Consider the following 9,867-nt stretch of genomic DNA (forward strand, 5'->3'; position numbering starts at 1 on the left):
CAGCATTTTCAATATGAGACGTGCGGGACAAGGGGTGAAAATGCTGTGCGACACAACGCAAAGCGCGACAGGTGGTCACCCTAGTGTCAAGGGACAGGATGAGTCTGAGAATTTGGAACACGCATGCTGTGGAGCAATTCAATTGAATTCAATCATATATTGACATATGAAGGTGAAATTGCGTATGGTACTTCAGAATGATGTCATCTTGAAGGCACAAAAGGTTTGAAAAACCATCAGTCAAAATTATATTTGATTTATTAACACAAAGATATTGTGGCAATGTGGACATTTACATAAATACACTTCTTTCAGCCATTTTGTATTGCATTCCTTATTCAATTTCACCCTATAGAAACATGTATTCTACAAATCTGTAACAATTTTAAAGTCGATTGGATCTATGGTTCATGAGGAGAAGGGTTTTGAAGGTTGTACCAAATTAAGACAGTACAGCAAAATCCATCAGAATCAGAATTCGGTTTATTCGCCATGTATGTTATACAAACACGGAATTTACTGTGGCAGGGAGGTGCAAAACACTAAACATATACAGATCTTAAATTAAGTAAAAGTACAAAAGTTTAACTATTTCTAAGAACTAAACAATCTAAGAATACAACAATTTAAATATAAAATAAAATATATTTAAAAATAAGAATAGAATGAGCAGCGTGAATGGTCAACATAGTGCAATCGGATACTGAGATAAAGTGGCTTATGCATACTGAATTTCCATTAGATGGACTTATAATAGTTAAATAAGTGAATGAATGTCAATGGGAGTCCTTGGCCTTGTTGAAGAGGCCAGTAGCAGATGTAAAGAAACTGTTCTTATGGCGTGAGGTTTTGGTCCTGATGGACCGCAGCCTTCTGCCAGAGGGGAGTAGCTGGAACAGGGAGTGACCAGGGTGGGAGGGGTCGGCCACGATCTTCCTCGCACGCCTCAGGGTCCTCGAGGTGTGCAGGTCCTCGAGGGTAGGCAGATTGCAGCCGATCACCTTCTCAGCAGTGCGGATGATACGCTGCAGTCTGCTCTTGTCCTTGGCAGTGGCAGCAGCGTACCAGACGGTGATGGAAGAGGTGAGGATGGACTCAATGATGGCTGTGTAGAAGTGCACCATCATTGTCTTTGGCAGGTTGAATTTCTTCAGCTGCCGTAGGAAGTACATCCTCTGTTGTGCTTTTTTGGTGAGGGAGCTGATGTTCACTTCCCACTTGAGGTCCTGGGAGAGGATGGTGCCCAGGAAGCGGAAGGACTCCACAGTGTTGACTGGGGAGTCGCACAGGGTGAGTGGGGCTGTATTCTTCCTGAAGTCCACAACCATCTCCACTGTCTTAAGAGCATTGAGCTCCAAGTTGTTCTGGCTACACCAGGTCACCAGGTTGTCAGCTTCCCACCTATAGTCAGACTCATCCCCGTCAGAGATGAGCCCAATGAGGGTGGTGTCGTCCGCAAACTTCAGAAGTTTGACAGACGGATGACTGGAGGTGCAGCTGTTGGTGTACAGGGAGAAGAGCAGATGGGAAAGGACGCAGCCCTGAGGAGATCCGGTGCTGATGGACTGGGAGGCAGAGACTTGTGTTCCCAGCTTAACGCACTGCTTCCTGTCAGACAGGAAGTCTGTGATCCACCTGCAGGTGGAGTCGGGCAAGTTCAGCTGGGAGAGCTTGTCCTGAAGCAGGGCAGGGATGATGGTGTTGAAGGCAAAGCTGAAGTCCACAAACAGGATCCTGGCATAGGATGCTGGGGAGTCCAGGTGCTGTAGGGTGAAGTGGAGGGCCATGTTAATGGCGTCATCCACAGATCTGTTGGCTCTGTAGGCAAACTGCAGTGTGTCCAGGAAAGGGTCTGTGATGGCTTTGAGGTGTGCCAGCACAAGGCGCTCAAAAGACTTAATTACCACAGAGGTCAGGGCGACGGGTCTGTAGTCATTGAGTCCTGTTGGCCTTGGCTTTTTGGGCACAGGGATGATGGTGGAGGACTTGAGACAGGCTGGCACATGGCATGTCTCCAGGGAGGTGTTAAAGATGACCAGCTGTCTCTGGTGTTCACCTACATTGTAGGGAGACAGCTGGTCAGCGCAGTGCTTGAGGGTGGCAGGAGAGACAGAGGCGGACATCATGGCGGACCTTATGGGTTCTTGAGGCTTTTTTGTTCCCCATGAGAAATAAGGCATGTGTACCAATTTTCAGGCATCTTATAGCGCCACCTATGGGCGTACATGGGCCATTAGCGGTCTGGGAGTAGTGAGTGACCTGTTGTATCATTGGGACAAATTTGAAAAAATCGGGTCAAGGACTTCTTGAGCTATTGAGCCATTTAGCGGAGAAGAGGAAAAATAATAATAATAGGAATACTAACAAAAACAATAAGTTCCCTCCTATCGGAAGAACCCTAATGATGGTATTCAATGACACAAATCTGTGTTCTAGAAAGAGTGGTCTGGAGTCGCAGAGGTCCCATAATATCAGCTTTAATGCAGCAGTTGTAAATCAACAAGTACAGAGCTCTGGGGTTGTCTACGTTTCCCTACCCGCAACAGAGTTTGGGCTGGTTCACAAAGTCCAACTAACTATCTGTCCCTGCCCCAGCATATATTATACAGTGCAGTAAAACAAAAAACACAAGAAGAGGGTTGAGCTTGTTCTCCTGTGCAGCAGGGAGTTGTTCTTGCCTACGCGTCCCACCTGCTCGGGTGCCGTCTCCACTCAGTTTCAAGGTTGTTTCTGAAAATGAAGCGATAGAGACACAAAATACAGCCTTTTTCCCACACTCTGTGGTCGAAACTCGTCTGCATTGTTCCTCTTTCTCCGCCCGCACCCCTGACTCCCCTGCATTAAGCTTTACTGTACTCGTATTCAAAAAAACAATGGCTATTTAAGGCAGTGTAATCTAATTTATATATCAATTAGATTACACTGTTTTAGTTGGTTAGATAGTTTTGGAGAAAGATGTATCTGCATACATGTCGCACATGTCCTCGAGCCTCAAAACAGTCTCACAGACCCCAAAGAAAATGCACAAGTGTCTGAAGCCTCCCATGGGAATCCTCCCCTACAGTCCATGTTATCAGACCTACTTGAGTGGAGCAAGTCCGAAGCGTTCGAACATACCCCGGAACTGTACAATACCATCCAAAAAGCACACAAGCTGGCTTTTGTAAAATTCACGGGTGTGTCCAGAAAAAGGAAAATTACCCCTTTGCATGTAGTACATGTAGCATACAAATTAAATTAATTAAGATTAGGAAAAAAATAGTATTGAATAACTTACTGCTCATTTGGCTTGGTTAAGTTTCCCTTAACAGGCAAAGACAAAAGACAAAAATTAAAAACATGCATTTCTCCTGAAGCATTAAAGAGAGATTCACCTGCCCTAAGACAACCTGCCCTGAGACCAGAGGAGACAGTTGACTCCCTGCCCTGAGAACAGAAAAATACAACTTCTGCCCTGAGACCAGGAGATTCGCCTGCCCTCAGACAACCTGCCCTGAGACCAGGAGATTCACCTGCCCTCAGACAACCTGCCCTGAGACCAGAGGAGACAGTTGACTCCCTGCCCTGAGAACAGAAAAATATGACTTCTGCCCTGAGACCAGGAGAGATTCACCTGCCCTCAGACAAAATTGCGGGAAACGATGGTCTCTGCCCTGGGACCAGATGAGACTAAACAGCCATGAAGAAAAGCCAAATATATAAATTAGACTACACTGCCTTAAATAGCCATTGTTTTTTTGAATACGAGTACAGTAAAGCTTAATGCAATGTACATTAACAAGCTTTCTAGCTCACCTTATTAGCTTGACTAGCTAGCTTAGCTAAGCTTTCTAGCTCACCTGATTAGCTTGACTAGCTAGCTTAGCTAAGCTTTCTAGCTAACCTGATTAGCTTGACTAGCTAGCTTAGCTAGCGCTTATGGTTAATGGGCACACATGATGTTGATAGGACTAGCAGGTAAAAAAAAAAAAATGTAATGTGTGAAAATCACATTTACATACTTACTTTGAATACTTTGAAATGACAACCAGTTCCGATCTTGGCTGCACGCAACTGGCGGCACGTTGTTGAGAATGAAAAAGATTGAAAATGGTGGCCCCGCCTCTGCAATTCTCTCCTCTCTTGCGATTGGTTGTCAGATTAAACCAATCACAAATGTTTCTGCTCTCAGGACAACATTGAGTAAAGAAAATTCCCACGAGCTGGCTAGTCTTGATGTTAAACATATTGTCAAATTATATTTACTGTTATATTTACTGGTTAGGATATTATGTCAACTTTGATGCGATCATCTCACATCCATTTGCTATTCAACTCGCTACAGGCTGCGGCCGGCGACAATGGCCGATATAGGCTACTTTGTTCGTGAAAATCTTGATATTGATTTTGGGACAGTGATAGGGATGGATATCGAGTCACTCGATTCCAAGGAATCGAGTGAATCGATTCCTTGGAATCATTAGCAAAATTCCTTAACGATTCTGTTAACGATTCTCTGTGCCGTTAAACAATTAAAATGCTAAGTTTAATAATGGATTAAAAATTGATATGCTCAGTTTAATAATGGGACACGCGAACGTCTGTCTGAATAAACTATAAAAGTTCGCGCATAGACAGACTGCAGCAAACATGGCAACTAGGAAGAAGCGTTTTAAAGTTTGGTTGTATTTCACACGACAAAATGACAACAACGCCACTTGTAACGCGTGTAAAAAGTCTATTTCGTCGAAGGGAGGAAATACTACAAATATGAAGAAGCATTTGAACACACAGCATGGAATAAAGTTACTGGAACGTCATGTGTTCGATGCATGCAGCAGCGCAGCTAACGTTCGCGCTTCATCTCTAACTATCTAAGGTAGAGCTAAACTGCTCAAACGTGATCACAACCACTTGTTACTGTGTGAAGCAATTTGCCTTTATTGTGTGTAGTCGATCTAGTTATCTTCTGTCCCGTCGTTTGAAGCATACATTAAAGCTCCGGCATTTGTCTCCCATTAGTATTTATCTTATTGATCATTTCACGTTATCGGGGCGGCGTGTGTTATCAGCAAACATTCGCGTGTCGCATTATTAAACTGAGCGTATCGATTTTTAATCCATTATTAAATTTAGCATTTTAATTGTTTAACCTTTTAATAGTCCTGTTAAATGTGCCTGAAAACGCCTAAACAACATACCCAAAGTACATTGAAAGCTGTTGTTGAACCATTTGGAGTACATGCATGTAAATGGTCTCTTTTGAAAGGTGACACTGAAGTTATTTCCCCTGTTGTTAGGACCCCTGTAAGTTCTACTGGTGTTGAGTAATAGAAGCTTGAACACAAGGAAACTGTCTCCGACTAGATTTAGTTTTGAAAACAGAGGCCTGAAGAGGCCTAGAGGTGGTAGGTATTAGCTCATTTCAGAGCCAGTCAAAGCCAGTTTGAGAAATTTGTTTAGAACGAGTGTGTGTGTGTGGGGGTGCAGGACGCACAGACCTATGGCTGTAGAGGGGAACATCGATAAGAGAATCGATAAGGAATCGAATCGATAAGCAGGAATTGATAAGGAGTCGGAATCGTTAAAATCTTATCAATACGCATCCCTTGACAGTGATATGGCTGGTTAGATAGCTAATCTTCTTGTAAAACATACTGTAAAATTATATTTAGTGACCATGGTATAAGCGGGATAATGCCCCTTAATGGACTCCGCGGAAGCAACCGTCCTCCGCATCGTCAATTATCAGGTGATATTGTACACCTCGTCGGGCAGTATCCCTTACATTTTGATCGATATTGTGAGACTACATTGAACATTGACGCAAATTCTTTTTCCAATTATGCAGGTCCCTGTGGCTCCGTTTTCTAAGCGTAGCATCTGTAGCCTATTGCAAGGGGGTGGTGGTTCACATCTAAATGCAAGTAGAGAATGATTTAGTTGGTTCCATTGTCGCCAGTTAAGTGTCAATTTTACAATATTTTGCAATTTTGAGGAGGAATCTGCCACTGCTGCTTACAGATATTTGTAATTTTTGAGAACAAAATACAACAAAATGGAACGTACTACAGATCTCAGAGTAGGATCCATCTTTCCGTTTCTCCACCCTGATGTCTGGATAAGAAGAACCGGTCTCAACCAGAATGTTCTCTGGTTTAATGCTTCAATAAGCTTCCTCAGAATGACCTACAGAAAGAAAGAAAGAAAGAAAGAAAGAAAGAGAGACAGAGAGAAAGATGAAGGAGAGTTAGGAGAGGCAAATGGTGATGAATATTTACTATCACAAATAGCTCTCTGGATGTGGATGAATGTGATTAACTTGTCTACACACTCACCACATCACTCACCTTGGCCTGATCCTCTGGGAGATATCTTCCTCTCTCCTCTCTGTATGTATGTATGTATGTATGTATGTATGTATGTATGTATGTATGTATGTATGTATGTATGTATGTATGTATGTATGTATGTATGTCTGGATAAGAGCGTCTGCTAAATGACTAAATGTATGTATATACACATTTATATATATATATATGTATATATGTATATATTTATATATGTATACATGTATATATGTCTGTGCTTGTGTAGTTGTCCGTCTTTATCCACACTAGAATCAATCATTCAGGTGTCCGTTTTCCATGGGCTTGTCTGCTTCATTCATATCTGTTCAACATCATTCACGCGTCCCCGGCCAATTGGGTGTTTGTCTGGCTCCATAAAAACCTTGTTCCAACCTTCCTTTGACAGCTTTTTGGGATCCAGGGTCTGTGCTCTGTAACTGTTAGCCTACATGATTTTGTGTTCCAGTCTTTAGAGACGAGTTTGTGAGTATGAAACACACACTCACCTCGGCCTGACCTTCTGGGAGATACCCTCCTATCCTGGATGAAGTCCAACAGGTCTTCGGTGGGAACAGGCCTCTCCAGCCCATCAGATCCTGGTCCAGCACTTACCAGTTGGGGGCGTGGGGGCTTTTGGCCAGCCTAAACACAAGGCTGCTGGGCAGCCTAAAGACAGGGCCGCTGGGCACCCACCAGGGACACAGGGCAGGGTTACCGGGCGAGTTCAGAGGGCAACCCGGAAAAAGGGAGAAGGGGGGGGGGTGAAAAAGGCCAGGCTGGTTAGGGACGCTGGAGTGGGCCAGGATGCTGCTGGGGGCTCAGGAGGAGCAGAGGGCTCAGTGCTGGGTAGCACAGGCCCAGGTCCTCTGGGCAGCATGAGCACAGGGCCTCTGGGCAGCAGGGCTGTAGCACTCATTTCTGGGACTGGTGACACAGCACAGGCCCTGGGGGGAATAACTTTGTCTGAATCACTGCTTCATCTGAAAACTCAGTTGAGGATGTTCAGAGTTGATGAGGTTTACCACTGACCTGCCAAATTCTGTCACCCTTGCCATGTAGACCTGGTTCTCCTCTGGGACCTTGTCTTGGCCGCATCAGTAGTAGTAGCGGGTGGACACAAAAGCAGGAAAAAGCAAGACAGGATTAAAAACCAAGAGTAGTTCTTTACCAACCTCTAGAACATGGAGGGAAAACTCTCACATACTAGGACAATGACATGACAAGGACTGACAAAGGGAGCATACATAAATACAGAAGTCGGGGTGATCACATTGAACAACAGCTGAGGGATTGGAACAAGGCAGAGGAGTGCAGGGAGCTTGGAAAAGAGACCAAACCAAACCAAGACCAGAAAACACACGCATGGAGACAGACAGAACACAAGGAGCAAGGAAGACCAGGAGAACATGAACTGGTGCATGGCCATGACCGTGACTGTCTGTGTGTGTACCTTTTCCATGTGTACAATGTGAGGTTGTTGTTGTTGTGGCAGTGGTGTTATTAGGGGACACCTCGGGGCTCCTGTGATCTACCCTACACCTCTTGGTCTTGCCCTGGGACAGAGACGGAGGTAGAAGATGAGGCGTCCTCAAAGGACAGTGCCGTCAAAGACTCCCCCGAATCCTGTATCTCTTCCAACACTCGTTGAATCCTCTCCTCTTTCTCTCCCCTCCTCTCTCTGCATCTTTTCTTTCCTTTCTCTTGCTCCTCCTCTGTCTCCTCGCTTTCCTCTTCTCCTCTGGATTCAGCCATGGGTGGAGAGAACTTCCTCTAGAGTGGGACGGTCTTTGGGGACACTTTGCTAAACACCACATCAGCCGGTTCTCAAATTCTGGAGAGAGAGAGAAAGAACGAGAGAGGGAGAGAGATAGCAGAGAATATGAGAGAAATGGAGGAGATTGTGGTCAGCTGAATACAGACAGAAAGCATGTGTGTGTCTCTGTGTGAGAGTGTGTATGATTATTTTTCTCATCTGCGTGTGGATGCATGTCTTACGGCTGGACATCCCATTCATGACAGGCTCACTACAAATGACCTGGTTGGAAGGGGTATACCCCAGACACAACGTTAAACAACAGTCCCCCCAGCTGACAGACAGCGGATGGAACCGCCTGGTAGGAACCATGGAGGTACCATTCAGGAGGGATGTACAGTTCAAGTACAGTTCGCTCAAGTCCTTGTGTTCGTCATCATGGTAAATCTTTGATGATATATTGCTCTTTAATATGGATTGGGGGGGGGGGGGGTGAGAGAAAATACAAGAGTAGGGAATGTACCAAGGAACTCGGTGTAGGGTCCTTCTTTAATAATGCCGCTACAGCCAAAGTCCAGAACCATAATGCGTGGAACCACAGAACCTCAACCAGAAGGTTCTCTGGCCTAATGTCTCAGTGGAGGACACCCCAGGAGTGAAAATTGATCAAGGCTTCAACCAGCTGCCTCAGAATGATGATGAATGAGAAAGAGGAAAGATGGACAGTTGGGAGAGGGAGGGCAAATGGTGAAACAATATATTGTGGAACAATTAATCGCAATACAAAATGTTTACAATATGTATTGTAGAGTTATGGCAATATTTGTACAATATAACGGCCGTTTGCTTCTATTGGTTGAGCTACCAGCACGCATTCACAGAAATTGCTTGAACTGAGTTAAAGATCCCATGACATGCTATTTTTGGATGCTTTTATATAGGCCTTAGTTGTCCCCTAATACTGTATCTGAAGTTTCTTTCCCTGGTGCAGAATTACAGCCACTACGAGCAGTCCCACAATGAGCTTTCCTCAGGACGTGCTGTTTCTGTGTCTGTAGCTTTAAATGCTATGAGGAAGAAAGAGGCGGGGCTAACTGCCATGCTTCGGTCGTTTACAAGCCAATATGAAAACCAATATCGCGCTTGCACGGTCCTAGCTCATTTTCTCACTAATACTCTTAACTAAATTGTATGTACAACAAAGACAATTTGGGAATAAATCTGTTCATTGAATTTCAGTTTCATTAAAAATTTTGTTCAAAATATTGTGATACGTATTGCATTATACATCCAGTATTGTGATACATATCGAATCGTGAGCTGAGTGTATCGTTACACCCCTAATGTTTACTTTCACAAATAGCTCTCTGGAGGTGGATGGCTGTGATGAACTTGTCTGCACACACTCACCTTGACCTGATCCTCTGGGAGATATCCTCCTCTCTCCTGAATATAGTCAAACAGGTCTATGGTGGGCCTCACCCCTCCCCTCCTCACCCTTGACCTTCACAGCCCCACCCTGTCCTACAATCAGTAGGAGCACCACCTCCAGGGTGAGCTGGAGGAGCTTCCCACCAGAGTCTTAAATACAGAGAACACAACAACCCAACCTGACCTCACAGTCCATTTGTAACATGTAATTCGTAACATTTTACGAATATAATAAGCCCCTTCAGGGCGAAGCAAAACCCCTCCGCTTTGCGTCGGGGTGCTGTTCGCCCTGTCGGTGCTTATTTTCCCGATAATGACCCGCGTTCTATACATTATCCCGCTTATTACACGGCT

Source organism: Osmerus eperlanus, chromosome 2, assembly GCF_963692335.1.
Source record: "Osmerus eperlanus chromosome 2, fOsmEpe2.1, whole genome shotgun sequence".
NCBI classification, from domain to species: domain Eukaryota; kingdom Metazoa; phylum Chordata; class Actinopteri; order Osmeriformes; family Osmeridae; genus Osmerus; species Osmerus eperlanus.